This window comes from Vigna angularis, chromosome 2 (assembly GCF_016808095.1).
Source record: "Vigna angularis cultivar LongXiaoDou No.4 chromosome 2, ASM1680809v1, whole genome shotgun sequence".
In the NCBI taxonomy this organism is placed as follows: domain Eukaryota; kingdom Viridiplantae; phylum Streptophyta; class Magnoliopsida; order Fabales; family Fabaceae; genus Vigna; species Vigna angularis.
Window position 1 is genome coordinate 2,100,878 of NC_068971.1, and position 22,031 is coordinate 2,122,908.

Below are 22,031 nucleotides of genomic sequence, written 5' to 3' on the forward strand. Positions count from 1 at the left end.
TTCTCTTTCACTTCTTCGGTTAACACTATTCTCCATTTCTACCGTTGGTTTGTGGTGGTGGTTGTTCGTGTGTTTGCTCTCCAATATGTTAGTGATTGTTTCCTCTACTTGTATGCATGATAAATGATACATGGTTTATGCATTTGGTGTTTGCTATCTTCTATTATGGTGTGATGTGTGTTTTGTTGTTGCTTTTGTTCATTCTGCATTGTCGTTGTGTGTTGAGTTTTCGAACGGAGCCCACGAGAAGTGGCATATCCGTTGGGTCTTCAACGGATACCGAGGTAAACTCAATAAATCATGAAAGATAATTTAGAGGAACTTGAGATCAACTTGGCAAAGTTGGTGAAAAACGTGAGTAACTTTGCAGAGATGGATAAGGTGGTGTAGAACTGGGCAAAGATGTTGCAGGTCATGATAAGGAGAGTGACGAACCTGGAGATGGAAATAACAAAGTTAAAGTACGAGAAAATGTTGAAACTCGAGGAGCAACGCCATCATCATAGTGAAGTAGCCACTGACCAATCAAATTTATTGTAATTATGGTAGATTATCGTGGCAACAAGATTATTGGGGAGACGAACAAAACAAAAAAACAAATAAGCAAATGTTAAAAGCAAGTTGGTCAAAATTAAGAAGAGTTCATATATAATGAAAATGAAATCGAAAGGCAATTAGGAGGTCGATGTAAGCAACTGAGAAGTCGATCAAGAAGAGCATTATTGTGAGACATTGTTTGCAACTCACAATGGGAATGCTTATGTGCTATCATCCAATGACCCTCATTCTCGGGTGAAGATTTAGAAATTGGAAAAAAACTTATGTCTCCCTTGTCATTGAGTACACTTTTTTAACCGGTACCTCTTATGGGAATACATTTTGAAAATTTGTGATTAAGTTAGTTAAGTAATTTGATTCATACATAAATGTCACCTGCATTTTAAAATATTTTCTTTATTGTGATATTTTTATTGTATGATTTGATTATCAGTTTTCAGACTTTGAGCTTGCAAAATAGGCATTAGATTCAAATACACCTGACAACATGAGTAAAGGGTATATTGTAGCTAAAGTCACATAAAAGTCCAAAAAAAATATATATTGAAAAAAATAAACTGACAACTCCCACTGCTTTGTATCGAAATTTTTACATTATCCAACTTTCGTTTTTGGAAATACATTCCCATCACTCTGTCTCGTACAGAGCCGCACCACAGTTACACTTTTTCTTTAACAAACCTAACGAATGAGAGGAAGAGGCATTTAACCTAAAAGGATGGAGGATGCAAGAGAGAAGCGAGAGCATAGCAGGAAAAAAAAGGATGAATTTGTTAAAAAGAAATGTATTACATATGTATTTTTCTGAAAAAAATTATCCATAAAAACTCTTTGAAACTTTTATTGCAATATTCTTGAAAATGTTTTAGAATTGTTTTTTTGCAACAAATATCTAATATATATTTTTTGTAATAAATTATTATTTACAAATAATTAATATTATTACCCGTTGCATTAATAATAGTATTAGATGTTTCTGTGAATGAAGATATACAGTAAAATTACTAAACATTATTACCTGTGTTTTTTAAAATAAAATATATATTTCTTTTTAAAATTTAGTAACCGTTTCTCACTCTCAGTCCAGTCCGCTACTCTCCGCTCACTCACTCTACAGCTTCTTGTTCTGGTTAGGGTTCCAAATCTCTCACTCTATTTTGGCTCTCTTCCCCTTGCTTTCTCTCGGGCTCTCTCTCGCCCTCTCATGCTGTATCGTGTTTGTGCTTCACACAAATTCAGTGATTCTATTGGGTTTTCTCTTTTTTACTTTGATTTTATTTGGTTTTTCTTATCATTTGTGATTAGATTGTATTTGGTTTTTCATCTAAGTCTATCTTTGGTCGAATAGAGTTAAGGTAGAGAAAGATTTCCAGTACCATTCGGTTTTTTGTTTCAACTTTGGTGGAGAAAGAGTTAAGCCCAATATTGACGGAAAGTAGAAACCTGATTCACAATCAGAGGAGATAGCAGCTATTAAATCTAGTGCGGGAGACAGTCTAGACATTATTATAATGGGAAAATCTTCGGATCTTGATCTTATACATAAGCGGGAAAGCAGAGACTCTTTATACATTTGTGTTATGTAGGTTTTGAATATTTGGGAGTTACATTTTTTATATTGTTTTACTTTTATAGAAGTGCCAATGGGAATATCATAATTGGTTAAGAACAAAAACAATGACAAAGGGAGCAGGTTATCTCATTTGGTTTGGTTTTGAAGGTTATGTAGAAATGAACGTGTGATGGACAAAATATTTAGCTTGTAAGCGGGCGTGACGGTGGGTCCTTTTTGGATATGCAAAAATTGGATACCATTTCGATTGTGGGATATGCTTTAGGGGCAGCCTGGCCCATTTGCATGTAAACTTTTTCTACATTTCTCATATGTGGGTTTACTGTTTTATTTACATGATATGATCAGTTTATTGGATGGTATAAGGCAAGGTTACATATCTCATGGCATTAAGTGCATGCGATTGGTTTATATCAAGATATGCATTACTGCAAGGCCAATTGATTCCTTGTGTGTGCCCATTTTACTCTCTTTGCATGAATAATGAGATGTTGAACCACTGGGTTTACCTTTTTGCATGGTGAGGCATGATGCATTTGCATGGGCATTCATTGAAAGACGTGCATGGATGAATCTATAAAGAGATTGAACCCTTTTGTTCGTGTGTTTGGCAAACGAGGAAATTTCATTGCTTTGATATTATTATTAGTTTAATGTCCCGATGTCCTCTGCATTGAGGTTTTTTTATTTTAGTGTTATATATGTCTAGGATATTGCTATAATTCAGGTGTTCCAATGGCCGTTGCTTTTGTAAAAGTATCCCATGCATTTGTTAAAAATGTCATTCATTAAAACTAGTGGGACCACGTTTTTATTAGTACATTGGAGTAGAATCAATTGTATGATCACTTGAATTTCAGTTAGCATTATGCGCAGGTCATCAAAAATATATAAATGCATAGTTTGGTGTGACATGTGGGTCCCCTTTCCTATGTTGGTATGGGTCCCACCTTGAATTTAATATTGGGATTTAATATTATGAGTATACTTTTATGTTGAATGATTTTTATTTTAGGTATTTTTAATTTATTTTATATCTTAGTTTAATTATATTTGTAAATTTGATTAAGAATCCTCTTTACTTTTTCTTTCTTCGTCCTTCTGTATGGAAAATAGTTTTTCGTTATTGATATTAATTGGAAGTATCATGTGGTTTGAGCAATTAGAATTTTACATAATTGATTTTCTAACTAAGGATTATGCATTATTTTTAAAAGCCTTTTTTCTTTTAAAAGCATTATCATTGGTAGATTAATTTTGTAGTAACCATGCTTCTTGTATGGTAATATCCCCTTGCATTGGGATTTTGAATGTTGAAAGCAAGCTTGAAATGTGAACTGAAACATGTTATTACGGCCAAAGCAGAACGCATTACTGATTTTGCAATTGATAACACTTTCAGTAAACCCTCTATCTGTAGCCTTAATTAGACCTGTTTGAGGTGATAAGCATGAAATTTGATTAAGAAACGTGGTCTCATTCTCCAGCTATCGATGAAATGATTATTAGTTAGATTTGATTTTGTGGGTACAGGAAATATATTAATTATAGGTAGGCGAAAAAATAGGTATTATGGAATCAAGTTGATAGAGAAGAAGATAGTGGGTTGAAGTGCAAGCACTGTGGACTGAAATTCAAAGGAGGAATTTCAAGATTTAAAGCTCATATGGAATAGAAGAAAAAGGCATTCGTATATGCCCACTCCTCCTAATAATACCACATATTCAATTCATTCCCAGCAGCATAGGAATGTCATTGCTACTACATCACAAGGTACAACTATTTTTTATTTTTCTCTTGTACTCTTTTTTTGTGTATATCTAAAATTGTCATTTTTTTACAAGGTTATTAATGTTTTCACTTAATTATTCCAAGGAATAAACTTTTAGATGAAGAAGTTTATATCATGGGTCCTATTTTACAATTTTTACAAAGAGGAGAAATTGTAAAAAAAAAAAAAACCCTCTAAACATTTCATCATAATAAATCTTGGGTCCTATAAAATTTGTAGTGTAATAATATCCAGAGATAATTTTTGTGAATAGTTTTTATGTTACTATTTTATATAACATTATTTTTTCTTTATATTAACTACTTTATCACATTTTTATCCTTATCACATTTAAATACAATTTTCTTGTATGATATCTTTAAAGAAAAAAAATTATAATTATAAGAAAATAAAGATAAAAACTCGAGTTTATATATAGCATATATACATGTGACATTTAATGTTTTTAATGATATTTTGTTGTATTGAAAGAATAACAAGTGGAGAAATGACTAATATTGTTGGTGGCTCAATTAATCCTGAAATAGTTATAGGATCAACAACATTATTAGGAGGTATGCAACTTATTACATATTTATTGTTTTTTTATCATTATTAGTTTCTTTTCATGGATTAATTTTCTTATATAAAAATGTTTAATATAATTTAAACTTTTCTAAAAAATAATCATATTAAATACATGATTTTTTTTAGGAAAAAAAAAAGATAGAAAAATGATTAATTCTATTTTCATTGTTTACTTAATGATAAAAAAGATATAAAATCATAATTATTAGAAGGTATGCAACTTTGCTACAAATTTATTATTTTTTTATCATTTTTTTCATAAATTAATTTTTTTTATTTAATATAATTTAGACTTTTCTAAAAAAAACCATAAGAAAGATAACCTTTTAGAAAAAAAAACTTATAATAAAAAATAATAAACACTCAAGTTTATATATATAAGTATATATATTTATATATATATATATATATATATATATATAAATATATATTTATATATATATATATATATATATATATTTATACATATGATATTTAATGTTTTTAATCATTTCAAACTATGTTAAAAGGATTGCAATAGGAGGAGAAACAACTGATATTATTAGTGGGTTAATTAATGATAAAAGAGATATAAGATCAACACTATTTAGATTATTGGAAAGAATGCAACTTTGTTATATGTCTTGTGATATACGTATTGTGAAATTTAGTTTAATTATTTGTATTTTTCAACCATGAATAGATATAAATATTGTGATGTTTACCTTAATTATTAGCTTTATTATAGTTAATTTTTTTTTATATTAGTTGAAGCTTAAGATACAAATAAATTTTCTTTTTGTCTACATCTCTTGTTGTATTGAAGTGGTGGAAGGTAGTATAGAAATAGTTGATGGTGTAGTTAACTCTGAAATCAACACCACTTTATTAGAATGTACTAATTTTACTTATTTATCATTTCATTTTGTTATTTTATTAGAGTTTTTACTTAAAAGATGTAATAACGAAGCAGAGTCTGATAAGGCTGTCATGACTACTCTGCAAAGAAATTTATAGGAGTTTATATCCAATTTAATAAGGGAAGAAGATGACCTTAAGCGACAATTACAACATCTAAAGTCAAAAGACAAGAAGTGCAAGCGAGTTGTTGATGAGTGGTTTAACAAACTACATGATATGAAACAAAGAGCTATGAATATAAAAATCTCAATGAATAAGTCTGGTCAGCCTAACTTTAATGTGCAAGAAGGAGAAATAAGACATATGATGAAAAGAATGCAAAATCATAAGAAATCCAAGCCTCTCGTGCTGTCAGATGAATTTGTTGGTAAGGAATTTGAAGATAATGTCAAGAAGATGTGGAAACTTTATTTGTTGCCTCGAAATTGTTAATGTTTTTAGTTTCTGAAGATTTTATATTTTTGATATTTTTATAAAATAAACGGAAAAGGTATTCTGCACAAGGACGATGCATCCGATCACACGTGTGCTCAACCTTTAAAATATTTTTGTAATTTTATTTAAGAAAGAAGAAAATGTTTTTAGCAAAAGGACGACGCGAGCGGTCACACGTGTGCCTTAACCTTCAAAACGTATTTTTTGTAATTTTATTTAAGAAAGAAGAAAAGGTTGTTAGCACAAGGATGACGCGAGCGGTCACACGTGTGTCTTAACTTTTAATAGTATTTTTGTAACTTTTTATAAGGAAGAAGAAAGGTTTTTTAGCACAAGGACGACGCGAGCGGTCACACGTGTGCTTAAACCTTTAAACGTATTTTTTTTGTAATTTTTATAAGAAAGAAGAAAAGGTTTTTTAGCACAAGGACGACGCGAGCGGTCACACGTGTGCTTAAACCTTTAAACGTATTTTTTTATAATTTTTATAAGAAAGAAGAAAAGGTTTTTAGCACAAGGACGACGCGAGCGGTCACACGTGTGTTTAAACCTTTAAACGTATTTTTGTAAATTTTATTTAAGAAAGAAGAAAAAATTTTTAGCACAAGGACGACACGAGCGATCACACGTGTGCTTAAACCTTTAGAACATTTTTTTTTGTAAATATAAATATTTTTTATTTTTTATATGTTATTAAATATATATTTTAAAATAAATAGATATTTAGAATAAATAAGTAAAATAACAACAATAAAAATAAGAACAAAAATAAAAATAAATAAAAAGAATCAAATAGAATAAGATAAAAAAAAAGCCAATAAAAAAAAAAACAGGGGGGTGTTCAAATGAAAAAATGGGGTGTCTAAACTATATTTTTTTTATTTGATTTACAGATTGGGCCTAAACCCAAACGAAAAGAGGGTGTGGAAGTGAGAAACAGGGCCGCGCGAAGGAGAAAGGAGTTTTTTGTTTTCTTGGGCCTGACCCAGCATTGGCCCAGGGTGGTATGGGGGTGCGCGGGTGAGAAACGGGGGTGCGTAGGGAAGAAATTCGTTTTTTATATATTTTTTGGTTTATTACAGAGAGCTGGGTCGAAAAAAGAAAAAAAAGAGGCCCAAGGCCCTTCCATTCTTCAGCCAACATTCCTTGGGGGTCTCCTTCGTTCCACAATCTCAACTCAAAACAGAGACCTAGGGTCTTCTTCCAAAGTACCCAACGGAGGTATCTCCACCCCGTCACGCACGCGCGCCACTCTGTCTCAGCCAGAAACGGCCGCAGCCAGCTGCGGCCCAAGCTCTCTGTCGCGACCCAGCCACCACGCCACTGCTTCTTCCGATCTTGGCGTCGGTGGCACCGATGGGCTCTCCTATTCTCCTTTATCTATTTTCTGTTTCTGTGCTTATTGCTTTGATTGGGTTTGGCTCTTGGAATGGTTGATGGATGATCCAGTGAGAAAAATGGGGATGAATTTGACGAATTCTAGAACGGAAAGGGTGGAAATCCGAGAGGGGCTGATCACGGGTGTTGGAGATGAAGGCCCCTGTTGGAGATGAAGGCTCGTGAGGTAAGGAAGAAGACGAGGGTGATGAGCAGAGGGGTCAGTGCGACAAAGGGATGAAGATTGACGATGGTCGTTGGCCGTGAGGTAGAGGTGAATGAATGGAATGGGTTAGGTTTGTAATATTTTTGTTGAGGCCCGTGTTAATCACGTACCTGCTTGGAGAGGATTCCAAATCCTGATCGGATTAGAAGAAGAAGGTAATGTGAGGAAGTGTGAATGAAGATTGTGATAGAAAACGTGGTGGAGGCAGAGGTTAGGAAAATGAGTGAATGAGGATGAAGGTTGGGGGATGGTAGGTTTCTGTGATGTAAAGAAATTCTGAGGAGGTGAATGCTTTGAGTGTATTGGCATGAAGCTGTGACTCGGTATGTTTATTCCGTTTTCTAACAGTGCTATTTGCTGTTTGCTTTTTATTACATGTTTTCTGGATGCTAAGGGTATTGAGCCTTTGATGTTGGGGAGTATGTGCTTTTTCTTATAAATACTCGATGAGTCTCGCAGTAACGAAATCACATTTAAAATGCAGTTTGATCCAAAGACAATGCCACAAAGAAAACCAACATGACTATGAACATTTAATCAAACATCATACGCATAAAGGAGGCACATACAAGAGCAAAACCGAAGAGTCTAGGCATACGAAGACTTACCTTTGCCGCTTCCAGGAAATGTTTTCTTTTGGTTTTAGTCTCCCTTCTACCCTCCAGTAATGTTCTCCTTCTTAGTTGTCTCCGGAGCTAGTGGCTGGATATGGTCCTGAGCTCTCTCCTGTTCTGTGACGGTGAGGTGTTAGAGATCCTGGGAGTCTCAAAGTTGTATTTGGCTGTGGTCCTCTGGAACCCGATAGGTGGAAGGCAACCACAGATGAATTCTTCACAGCTTTAAGAAACTTCTCCTTTGGGTTTGGTTTTTTTCTTCCCTCTTTGCTCTCTTCGATTTTTCCTTCTGGGCCCCAAAGCTTACAATGAGATGAAGGCAAAGGCCATTCTCCCCCCTTTTCAAAACCAAAACCCCTGCTTTCTGTTGTACCCTGAGATCTCCTCTGGCGCCAGATTTCCCTTTTCCCTTTAATGACTATGATGAAAACTCTTTTCAAAAGCCAAACCCCCAAACTCCTCTCTGCCCTGCATCCTGCGAGCTCTGGGATATCTTCTGGCGTGGGATTTCCCTTTTGTTTCTTTCTTTTCTTCATGTTCACTGTATCTGGCAGAAGCTCCCTTTCAGAAAAAAAACCTTCTCTTTTTTGATGTATACTGCTGGTCCTCAGTAGAGAATTATAGAAAGAGGGTCTCTGCCTTTTGTTACTGCCATTGTAAATGTCCATTTTAAGCATTGCTTTTGTCAAACGCTGCTTTCTTCCTTTTTCTGAATGCATACGGCTGTTTTATGTTAGAGGAAGGGGTTGACCTTGTTTTTTCTTCTTTTTTTTTTCTTTTTCTTCTTTTTTCGTTTTCAATTAAAATTAAATAACTAATATATATATATATATATAATAATAATAATAATAATAATAATAATAAAAATAAATAAGAAGGTAAAATTAAAATATAAATTAAAAATAAAAATAAAGAAAATAACATAAAATAAAATAAGATGAAAATAAAATAAAAAAAAATCTATTATAATCAATACGAACGAAATTAGGAGCTCACATATATCTTTATTTACAGAAACATTAATGCAACCGGTAATAATACTAATTATTTGTAAATAATAATTTATTACAAAAAATATATATTAGATATTTGTTGGAAAAAAACAATTCTAAAACACATCCAAGAATATTGCAATAAAAGTTTCAAAGAGTTTTTGTGGATAATTTTTTTCAGGAAAATACATAGGTAATACATTTCTTTTCAGTAAATTCACTCTTGTTTTTCTTGCCTCTTGCATCCTCCATCCTTTTAGGTTAAATGCCTCCTTCCTCTCATGTGTTAGGTTTGTTAAAGAAAAATTGTCACTGTGGTGCGGCTCTGTAACAGACAGACTGAGGGGGAATTTATTTCCAAAACCGAAAGTTGGGTAACGTAAAAATTTCGATACGAAGCAGTGTGAGTTGTCTGTTTCATTTTTTTTCAATATATATTTTTTTAGACTTTTATATGACTTTAGCTACAATATGTGACTTAGCTACAATAAGAAAAAGATTCCACAAACAGTCGCTAAATTATGTGACTTAGCTACAATTTAGACAAAGGTTGCCATTACTCGTGTTGTCACATGTGTATTTGAATCTAATGCCTATTTTGCAAGCCCAAAGTCTGAAAACGATGATCAAATCATACAATAAAAATGTCACAATAAAGAAAATATTTTAAGATGCTGATGCAGCTGACATTTAAGTATGAATCAAATGGAAAATGATACTTGAACAACCATTTTTGACAACATTTAGACACGCGCACACGTGTCAAAATCTGAGTGGTCCATTTTCATTTAATTTTTCCAACTAGACCACTCAGATTTTGACACGTGTGCGCGTGTCTAAATGTTGTCAAAAATGGTTGTTCAAGAAACATTTTCCGAATCGGAAAATGATACTTGAACAACCATTTTTGACAACATTTAGACACGCGCACACGTGTCAAAATCTGAGTGGTCCATTTTCATCAAATTACTTAACTGACTTAATCACAAATTTTCAAAATGTACTCCCATGAGGTACCGGTTAAAAAAGTGTACTCGATGACATAGTAGACATAAGTTTTGTTTTCCAATTTCTAATGTCAATCTTCACCACAGAATGGGGGTCATTGGATGATAGCACATAAGCATTCTCATTGTGAGTTACAAAAAATGTCTCACAATGCTCTTCTTGATTGACTTCTCAGTTGCTTTCACCGATCTAATTATATAATTTATCGATATCGTTTTCATTGTCTTATCTCTTCTTAATCTTGACCAACTTGCTTTTAACATTTGATTATTTGTTTTTTTGTTTTATTCGTCTCCCCAATAATCTTGTTGCCACCATGATCTACCATAATCACAATAAATTTGATTGGTCAGTGGCTACTTCATTGTGATAATGGCACCGTGATGATATCACTGCTCCTCGAGTTTCAACATTTTTTCGTGCTTTAACTTCACTATTTCCATCTCCAGGTTCGTCACCCTTATTGTCATGACCTGCAACAACTTTGTCCAGTTCTGCATCACCTTATCCATCTCTACAAAGTTACTCACGTTTTTCACCAACTTTATCAAAAGCCCCACAATATAAGCAACAAAAACAAGTAAACTTTTCACCTATCACCTTCCTTCCTCCATTTTCCAGCCATCCAAAGAACACCATGGGAAGCAGTACCGATTTTAGAAGAGCTGAGAGGAGGATCGGAGGTTGGGTTGCGGTGGCTGGTTCAGTGGCGGGGTGGCCGGTTTGGCGGAGATGGAGCAAAAGGGGGTGGTTATGGTGATGGAAGAAGCTGGAAGAGGTGAAGGTGCTAGTCCGGGATATGGGGTTGCGGGTGCTGGACATAGTGCTTGGAGAAAACCAGGTAAGGGGAGCTTGATATTGTGTTCAATTGTTTGCTTTAATTGTAGGTATGTTAAATTCTTGATGGGTTTGATGTATGAAATTGTAGAGTGAGGTTTGTAAATTGAATTGGTTGAATCTAGCTGCTGAAATTGGGTATTTGTGGCCTAAAACGAAATTGGGTTGTTGGGACAGTTTTAGCCACTGTATTGTGACTTATTTGAGTCACTAAATTGATCAAAATAGTTGCAAAGTAGTAGAATTGAATTTGGACACCTAAGTTGTGAAAATTGATGTTTTAGAGTGGAATTGGAGGGGTTTTGAGAGGTGAATTTTAGAGGGAATGATGGTTTAATAACAGTGGCAGTTTAAGGACTGTTTTTGAGTTATATTAGACTTGTTGGAACTCTTAAAACATTAAGATTTAATCTACATTGGAGTAGAGGCCTTGTGAGGGTTTATGTGCATGGTTTTAGTCAAAAAGAGGAAGTGGAGTAGTGAAATGGTGAGGTAAGAGGTCTGCATTGTTTTGGAGGGTTGAGAATATGTTATCACACCTATTAGGACTTGTCTAGATGGTTAAATTGATAAAATCTATTCTAAAAGGGAAAATGGCTTCATAGGTTGAGTTTTTAGCCCATTTTAGGGGTTCTAAGGGGTGAAAATGAGAAGTAGGAATACTGGAAGTATTCTATGGTTTTGGAGAGTACTAGCAAGTGCAATTAGACTTGTTGATGTAGGTTGCAAACTGGTTTGAGGGTTTTAAAGGATAGAAATGAAATTGGGCAACTTGTAGAAGTGAATTTGGAGTTTAAAGTGGTTTGATACACCTAGTCTTGGATCTAGTGATCAAATGGATGTTGGTTTAACTTATAAATGTGGTTTTCTATCAATACCAAGGTTTATGGAACCCTTTTAGTCATTAGAACAGACCCTAGGTGCTTAAAAGTCCAATTTTCGTAGTTGCTGTCAACTGATACGGCGCTCCAGCGCCCTCGGGACGCTCTCCAGCGCGCTTAAACTGGTGCAGGTCGCGCTCCAGCGCCCTTTGGTCGCGCTCCAGCGCGCCTAAACGCAGCAGCAAGCTGCAGAATTTGTGTTTGATAGTTTTTGGGGTTCCGGGTGTCCGTTTTGGACGTTTCTTGAGTCGTTTTGGAGGTTTTGAACCCTTCCGAAACTGTTGGTGATGGTTTCAAAGCCATTTTATTTGTCTAAGTATGAGTTACGGGGTTTTGTGTTGTTTAGTGGTTCTTTTAGGATTGTTATTGTCAGGTAAGGTGTATTGGATTGATTATTGTTGTTTGCTTAACAGATTGTCATGTATGAGGAATGTTTGGAATGCATGATATGATATGATTTATGTGGGAAGTATGTGAATAGTGTTCGGATGAATAGTGTTCTGTATAATGTTGAATTTTAAGTTCCTTTGCTTTTGGATTGAATTATGTGTACCAATGTTTGGAATATTATTTATGACATGAATTATGTGAATGTATGAAATATGTTGGAATTGTTGGGATAATATGGTGGTATCTGATTATTCATAATTGGGGTATGGTTATAAGTGGTTTATGAGGTACATGGTTCCAAAAGAAATATCATGAGATTTAAAATGGTGGGATTGAATCGGAAATTTAGATCTCTCGGTGGGATCAGTTGGTGTATTGAATGAATGTAAGAGGCTTCCATATGGGGGGTTATCCCTACACTCCAACGGTCTTTCATTCTCACTTAGAGAGGATTGACGCGTGTGGTGGGAGTAGAGGGAGGTCCCAGGGTAGGCGCTATCACTGGAGGTCTATTCCGCGGTAACGGACTAACCTTGTGTATGGTCGGGTGAAACCCCTCGGCAATGGCTTTGCAAAGCAGTAGAGGCCATCACAAGTGCACAACCCGCCCCAGCTCTACATACATTCTAGTCCGGACGAGTAGGTCTATAAAGTAACAAGTCGGGGAGGTATTGTGATGTTAGTCTACCATGTTTGAATGACTTTTGCATGTCGTGTAAGTGGGTGAATTGTGGTTTAATGAATATGCTCTAATTGTTCTTTTATACGAATCTAAGTATGATTATATGAATTATCTATGCTATATGTATAACATGCTTTTTATATCCAGCTCACCCTTGCATTGTTTTTGTTATGTGCTGTTTGGGTATGTTTCTTTGGCGATGATCATCCACTTGGATGGGAGCAGACGTTGTCGAAGAGATTTCCCTTGGAGCAAGAGTTAGAGGTTGCTGATATTGCAGGATAGTCTTCTTAGAATTTCTTGATTAAACACTCGTAGTGTTTAATCCTTTCAAATGTTCAAGTTTAAATTTTCGCTCATTTTATTTCTGGATGACTGTAATTTCACATTTAATTACACGTCATACTCCGACTGTTCTCTATATTTGAATGATAATGTCCATTATTATATAATATTGATTATTATATAATCGGGATGTTACATTAATGGTATCAGAGCAGTTCGTCCTTAGGATGACCTTTGTGTGGTGGGTTTGTCGTGTCTTCTCTGTGAAGACTTGGGTGTAGATGGTATGATTTACCATTTCTTTCAAGTCTAGATTGTGAGGTGTGTATCTGACTAGAAGTTTTAAGAACAGAAAACGTCTTGATAAGAGTAATGGGGGTGCACACTCATGACTTTCATCGTAGATGATTTTCCTTTCTTAATTCTGAAGGTTTGAGGTAAGAAAGAGTTAGAGTTTCAGTGTTGTTTCCTGTAGTAATTTCCTGTGTGGTTCTTGTTTTTGTGATGGTGTGATGTGCTCTATAGTAGTTGAGGAATGCATATTTAAGGACAACTTGAGTTGTATACTTTTACTGGAATTGGTTTAAGCCTTTGAGACAAGTTCTTGCCTCGAAGATAGAAGTTAGAAGACTAAAAGTTAAGCTTCGGAGGGCTAGTGAAGATATTACAGTTTGGAAGTAAAGTTATGGGTGAAGGAAATTTCAAGAAAACAAAGTCACAAGAATCTTATATCATACGTTCGCAAGAAGTTCAGAGGTTAGATTTAGAGAATTTTTGGATAAGCATGGTTATAACACGATTTGAGAAATGAGTTGGGTATAGTATATCAGTGTTGGGTGGAATCTGAATAAGGGAATTGATAGATGGTTTGAAGCTTAAGTTAAGAAAGAAATAAGTGGACTACGGGAAATCATTATTTTGATACGAAGTAGAAGAAGAGTTGGGTTTGAAGGTTAGAATAAGATGAGCTTTGAGTAAGCATGGGTGTGACAAAGTTTGAGAGATCAGTTTAGTTCAGTGTATCAATAACGTCAAAGGTTAGAAGAAAAGGGTTTGAGGAGCAGTGTGTAAAACATAGAACGGATTTAAGGAGGGTGTAATAGAAGCCGGATCTCCAAGTTAAGGGAACATAAGGTGTGTGAGGAGAATTTGAGTATTATAGGACTGTGAGTTGAATAACCAAATGGAATGGTTAAGTATTAATCGCAATTGGATAATGCATAGTTAAGTTTAAAAGAATGTTTCAAGATTAGTGGTTCGTATAGAATAAATGTTTGATCATTGGCTGAGATGAGAGATTTCAAATGTTGAAGGAAGGAGTACACCAGAATGTTAGTTTGGTAAGAAAGTATAAGGTCAGAGAATTAAGAGCACAGTGGATGGAGAAAGGTTTTAGAATAGATGATAAAGAATGGTTGTAGTATAAGTTGCTAAAGAGGGTATCGAGAATGATCAGAAGAGTTTGGGTTGGTTGAGATGTTTAGAGTTATGAAGTTGCATGTGGTGATAAAGTTAATTTTCTTTGGGTATGGTTTTATGGTAATGTTCAGTGTTCGGCTGAGTTTGATCAAGAGAGAAGTGGATGTTGAATGATGGATTTCAGAAGGCAGTGAGTTGGTAAGTTCAGATAAGGTCAGAAGATTAGTGGTGTTGGTTAAGAGTATCTTGAGGTTGGGAAGATTAAAGATGGGGTTTGTATTTTGACGATTCCGAGTTGAAGAGGGCAATTCTTGAAGAAGAAAGTTTTAAGTTAATCGGGACGGGATGAGTGCAAGAAGGTTTACGAGTGATGTGGCGTTTGTGGAGTTAATCTAAGGACTCAAGTTTGAAGTTTATATGGAGTGGTTTCTTGACAGGGAAGGAAAACGAAGGTGGTGCATCAAGTATAGTTGAGCGAAAGATGGAAGCAAGTGTTATGAGAATTCAAGATGTCTGTAAATTGCAAATGAAGAAGAGATAATGTTGTTCTTTCGTAAGTTTGAGGTGTGATTCAAGGGAGGTTTGTTGTTTCAAACAAGTTCTCTAGTGCTTTATAGTCTTTAATAGAAGCTTCGTATTTCAAGAATAAAAGTCACCGGTTATATATATCAATTGTGGATCAAATTAGAAGTGAAGAAAAAGGTGTGTGAGAATCAAAAGAGGTTAGCAGGGATATGTGAAAAAGAGAAGATAAATCTTTATGGTGTAAAAGTTTTGGTTGGTTTTCTGCAACAAGTATGGGATTTTATAACTTGGAGAAGTGGAATTCACTTTGGAGTGGGGTCTTAGGCAATACCAATGTTCGAAATTTTTGAGTGGTTCCTGTTTAAGTCGTGCAGTGCAAGAGGAAGATGAAGGTTGAGTTAGAGCAATAATATTTGGACTCAGTATAATCATAGGGAGAACTACAAGGTTGAAGAATCGCAGAAGAGAAATAGAGGACATGTTGGCATAGTCTAGTATAAGTCTTAACAATCACGAGTGATTTCGGGCATGGTCGCTTTGTGGAGAAGAAAACAGTGTTGAGGAAATGGAATGACAATGCTATTATGCAAGGGAAGAGTTTTCATTGTTTTGTAAGGTTATATAGAAGTCCTGAAACAGGTTCTTCGAGGGTGATCTTTTGTTGGTTACAGTTGTCATGAAGGAAGTGTTCTTTTAAGTAAATTGGTGAGTAAGGAAGTACAAGGATCAGAGTAGCACAGCGGATGATGGTGAGCATGTTATTATCAGTAACAGGTATGCATGAAGAACTTTCAAAATTCTGGATTGGTGGTTTGTGAGGGACGAGTTCTTTGAAACAATATTGGTGTTGTTATATGAGCATGATTCGGGAGTGTTTGGTAATCTTCAAGAGCCAGAAGTGAGTTTAGGTGTGAAAGAAACTTGTGTCAGGCAGGGAAAATAAGTGAGCTTTTGGTTGCAAGCTACAGGGTCAACTTTAAAGTGAGAAAGTGTTAATGGCTTTTGAATGAGAAGAGTGGGTCAATGGGCGAAGGAGACTATTTGAGTTGTGGTCTTGAGTTATAGTGGCAATCTAGAAGTAAGGTTATGTTAACAGACGATCAAGAATAAGTATCCGTTGCTGAGAATAGATGATTTGATGGATCAACTACACGGAGCTACAGTATTCTCTAAGATTGATCTGAAGTTTGGCTATCATCAAATCTTAGTGAAAGCGGATGATGTGCAGAAAACGGCGTTCAGGTCTAGATATGGTCACTACGAGTATGTGGTTATGCCGTTTGGCGTAACTAATGCTCCAGCCATTTTCATGGACTATGTGAATTGAATTTTTAGACCCTTCTTGGACAAGTTTGTGGTAGTATTTATAGATGGCATACTGGTCTATTCTAAGACTTGAGAGGGACATGAAGATCACCTAAGGTCAGTGTTTGAGGTTGAGAGTATGCAAGCCAGAAAGGATTTGTCAGTTCAAGTGCAACAAGTAAGGATAATATGGGAGAAACCTACCTAGGATTGTTCCGATAAGCTTAATTTTCGAGGACGAAAATTTTTGTTGTTGGGGAGAATGTAAGACCCGTGAATTTTGGGCATGGTGGGCACCACTTTTTCATCTATTTGGGCTGCATTATTGAAGCGGCAGGGAGGAAGCTGAGAAAAGTGGGTGTCTTCATTTTGGCATGGGCGAGGGAGCGAGAAAGCAGCCAGAGGAAGGGAGCCTTCTGTTGGGACTTCGGCAAGCGTACCGAATCGTACAAGTAATAAACCGGTAAGTCCGGAATATCGTTTCCCAAGAGATTTGTTATGTTTCACTAATTGTTTAAAGTTTACTAATTTAGCGATTAATTTTATAACACAAGTAAGATTTGCATACAGATGAAATTAAAGTGGTAAAAACAGATGAATTAAAGTTCACTGGGGTTGAAATTCAAGTTCATCACTCCGGTAATTTTCTACTAACACAATTTCTCAAAATTAAGCATCGACATCCTAGGCGCATGCAGTCCTGATTCCTCAGAGACAGTTCTTAATCATTCAAACTAAATTGCTAATTCCTTAGCTAATTCAATTATCAGATTTGCCTTAAACACAATGTCACAGATGACTAAAAATTCCCTCCTATGTCTAGGACTCGAAATCTTTTAGCAGTTCTATCCTAGGTCCGCGGTCTCATACATTTTCCAATGATTTAACCGTTCAAATAGCTCAGATTTCCATCAAAAGCATGAAAAATAAGGATAGAACACAAAATTCATACAAGATCATGCATTAATAGAGAAATTACAAAGAGTTCAGAAATTTACTTTCAACCCCAGTGAAATGGGGTTTTAGTTACACATATACAACATAGAAGAAAGAAATGATGGATTGGATGGTGGAAATTGGAGTTTTTCCACCATGGAAGCCCCTTGGAGCAGCTGCAGCAGCGTCCCTGGTCTTCTCCCCGTTCCAGATCCCCCTTCTCCAAATGGCCACTGGATTCTGATATAAGAAGATCCAATAATTGAGTCACGGGTGAATTTCTGAACGAGCGTCCAATTTCCTGGACGAGCGTCCAACTTCTGGACGAACGTCCAATTTCCTGGACGAACGTCCAACTTCTGGACGAACGTCCAATTTCCTGGACGAACGTCCGACTTCTGGACGAGCGTCCTCTCTTAGTCATTTTATGGACGAGCGTCCAAGTGCTTCAGCTGGACGAACGAGCGTCCTCTCCTGGACGAGCGTCCCATGCTGGACGAGCGTCCCCTACTGGACGAGCGTCCACTTGGACGAGCGTGTACATTGGGCGAGCGTGCACTTTGGCGAACGTCTTGGACGACTGGACGAGCGTCCACTATCTGAACGAGCGTCCCAACTTCTGGACGAGTGCGCGGACGAGCGTGCTGGACGAGCGCCCTCCTGCAGACGAACGTCCCATTTCTGGACGAGCGTGCGCTGCTGGACGAGCGTCCCATGCTGCTGGACGAGCGTCCTCTGCATGCTGGACGAGCGTCCTCACTCTGGACGAGCGTCCTCTGCCGAACGTCCTCTACGCGCTGGGCGAGCGTCCTCTGCATGCTGGACGAGCGTCCCTTCTCTTCTAAGTGGCGCCCGGGCGCCCCTTTCTATCTCGCGCCCGGGCGCGACCCTCTCTGTAAATTGGCGCCCGGGCGCCCTTTTTCTCACGCCCGGGCGCGACCTTCTCGGTAAAATCGCGCCCAGAGTCCTTTTTTTCACGCCCGGGCGCGAACCTCTCGGTAAATTGCGTCCATTAAGCCTGGTCCATGTCTTTTATGATATCCAATCCTTATTTTTCATCAAAATAAACAACAAAAGCATCAAAAACATTTAAACAATCAAAATTATACTTATATCAACAATTATACACTTTTCATGAGAATTAACACTAAAACTTACTCAAAAGCCCCACAATATAAGCAACAAAAACAAGTAAACTTTTCACCTATCAAACTCCCCCAAACTTATATATTTTCGTGTCCTCATGAAAATAGACAATAACAACACAATCGAACCCAACAAAGCAGTTAATATTCCATCACATAATATCTGATACAACAGTGAGGATTGTACCTACACCTCCAAATATTCAGATCAAATGTTATACTTCTATATTGACAAGTTCTTGAATCCAAAATGATAAGACAACCAGAAAAAGAATACAACCACAATGCTCAATTTGTGTTTATCTCAACCTGCAAGTGTTTACAACTCCAATTCATACTCAAATTGTCATCAACTACTTCATCAACTTTTGCAAGTCATCTCATATACACTTCAAACATTCTGATTTAAATCAAAAGGACTTTCTCAGGTTATAACTTGGCTTGGCTAGAAGAAACATGGTTTTACAGGGAAACAAAACAACACTAATGAAGAGGAGAACAAGAACATAACAACATTGAAACTTTATTCATCAACTACCTCTTCATTCATCCATAACACATTTTTTTTTTTGAATTTTTCTCTAACTTTGATACTTTTTTTTTTCATCAGTTTAAGACTCAACTGATTATGCTTTCCCCCAAACTTAATTTCTACCCATCTCTTGACAATTATGTTTCATGTTCTCTTCTTCTAGAGTGTTGGATAAGGTAGATTGTTCTGTAATATGCTGAGGGTTCACAAAAAATATATATAAGGCTCAAACAGGATACAAAGGACTAATATTCACATATGGGTAGTCATCTGGCCAAGTAGCTAATTTCATCAAACAAAACTGCCTTTCTCATTTCTAAACCAGAATGTATCTGTGTTAATAAGAATTATGCAAAAACCAAATTCATAGCAATAACAACTTCTCACTTGCTCTCAAAGCTTTCTCAGTACACTCAGATATTCAACTTCTGGGTCACCAACAATCAGATTCAAGAATAAATCAAATATAATCATAACACAAGTTCTAAAACTCAGATTCTGCAATAACAATCTCACAATCGTGCCAGTTATCATGGATAGAATTCCAAATTCAAATTCAAACTTTCAAACACACAATTCACAATCAAATCAAATCAGAAACATAAATCAATCCACACAACCAGACATATTCAGATTCAATCCACACAACCAAAAAAACTGAAAACATAAATAGATAGAGTTAGAAAGCTGGGTTGCCTCCCAGTAAGCGCTTGTTTAACGTCGTTAGCTTGACACTAAGAAGCACTCCGTGGTTAATCCAAGGGTTTGACATCATTCAGAAGTGAAGGTAGCAACTTCAAGTGCAACTTCTGTTCTCTTTTCTCTTCTTCCTCAGATGGAATCTCCTTTAAAACATCCAGATTAAGAGCTGAGGATATATGCTTCGTCTTCTGTGCAATCATGCAGACTTCTTCAAGTTCATCAATTAGAAAGCATGTATCTTCATCATTTGGGTGAGACATTGCTTCAAAGACATTGAAATTTACTTCTTCATCCTCAACTCTCACTTTGAGCTTTCCCTCATCAACATCAATCAACACTCGAGCAGTCTTCATGAATGGCCTTCCCAGAATCAGAGGAATTTCTGTATCTTCTTTCATTTCCATGACAACAAAATCCACCGGAAATAAGAATTTATCTACCTTTACCAGAACATCTTCTACTACTCCCTGCGGATATTTGATCGACCTGTCTGCCAATTGTAGAGTCATGCGTGTGGGCTTCAACTCTAATTCTCCAATCTTCTTAAACATTGACAGAGGCATAAGATTGATGCTGGCTCCAAGATCAATTAACGCATTCCCAATAGCCAGTTCACCAATGGTGCATGGAATTGTAAAACTACCTGGATCTTTAAACTTTGGAGGAAGTAACTTCTGAATGATAGCACTGCATTGGCCCTGTACTTCTATAGTTTCTTCCTCAATATACTTCTTCTTCTTCTTAGTGAGCAAATCTTTCATGAATCTTGAATAAGCAGGTATTTGTTTCAGTGCTTCTGAGAAAGGCATCTTGATTTCCAATTTCTTGAAAATATCAATGAAACTCTGGAACTGTCTTTCCTTATCCTTTCTAGAGACAACCATTGGATATGGAAGAGGTTTCTCGTACACATGTTCTTTCTTTTTCTCTCCCTCTCTCCCTTTTTCTTTATCTCCCTGTTTACTCATCTCATCTTTTTCTTCACTCACTTTTTTCTCAATCCCTCTTTCTTCCAGAATTCTTCCTGATCTTGTAGTAATAACATTGCAGTCTGCCTTTGGATTTACTTCAGTGTTTGCCCCAAAGTCCTTCTCTGGTTTTTCTTCCAACTTTTTAGCTAATTGACCCACCTGAATCTCCAAATTCCTAAGTGAGGCTTCTGTACTTTTATGGTTGGAAATTGATACCTGCATAAACTGCTGAAGAGTTTCTTCCAGTTTTGAAGTTCTTTCTGTCAGAGAAGGTTGTTGTTGAAAGTTCTGTGGAGGTGGTCTGTTGAAAGGAACAGCTTGTCCCATACTCGGATGAGGTCTCCATCCTTGATTAAAACTTTGACGTTGATCATAGTTTGGCTGAAGACCTTGATTTCCCATATAGTGTACTTCTTCATGAGACATGCTTTGCACTACACATTGACCATTATTATGATCTCCTCCGCACAATTGACAACTCTGAACCATCTGATGTTGAAATTGAGAAACATTTTGCAGTTCTTTAGGTAGCTGAGATAACTTCTTCATTAATGTCTCAAGTTGCTGAGTCATAATCTTGTTCTGAGCTAGTAAAGCATCTTGAGTTTGAAGTTGAAGAACACCTTTTTGTTGAAATTGAGCTCTCTCACTCTGAACTTCATTATCATTTGCAGCCATGTTTTCAATCAGTTCATGTGCTTCTTTAGGCGTCTTCCATCTAATACTACCTCCAGCTGATGCATCTAACATTAACTTTGTTTGGGATTTCAGCCCTCCAAGAAACAGATTTAACATTGTAGGCTCATCAAATCCATGAGTAGGGGTTTTTCTCAGTAGGCCTTTGAATCTATCCCATGCTTGACCTAGAGTTTCATCAGCATCTTGTTGGAAAGAAGAGATCTCCTGCTTTCCCTTATTGACTTTGGACTGAGGGAAGAACTTGTTCAGGAATTTGGCAACCACATCATCCCAGACTGTCAGACTATTCTCTGGAAAAGAATTCAGCCACATTTTTGCATTACCAGCCAATGAGAATGGAAATAAGCTGAGTCGGATTGCTTCATCTGGAACCTGGTGAATCCTCACTGTGTTACAGATCTCCATGAAAGTAGCCAAGTGAGTGTATGGATTCTCGTGAGATAATCCATGAAACTGATTATTCTGCACCAGATGAATAAGAGCTGGCTTCATCTCCATGTTAGCAGCATTCACCACTGGTCTTGCAATACTGTTGAAGTGCAGAGGTCCTGAGAAAGTGTTATAATCTGCAAGAGTACGTCTTCCTTGCCCAGAACCTTCTCCAGTGCGATTATCTTCCATTTCTTCTTTTTCTTGCCCAGATGAAAAGTCCAGAATTTCTTCAGAAATAGCAGAGGCTT

At 36.4% G+C, this 22,031-nt stretch overlaps 1 non-coding gene across 1 annotated transcript; it reads left to right on the forward strand.

The window, feature by feature from the left end:
• Positions 1 to 21,460: 21,460 nt before the first annotated feature.
• On the forward strand, positions 21,461 to 21,563 carry LOC128195690 (small nucleolar RNA R71). The gene has a single exon (XR_008247487.1). It is a non-coding gene; the product is annotated as a small nucleolar RNA R71 (small nucleolar RNA).
• The last annotated feature ends 468 nt before the right edge of the window (positions 21,564 to 22,031 follow it).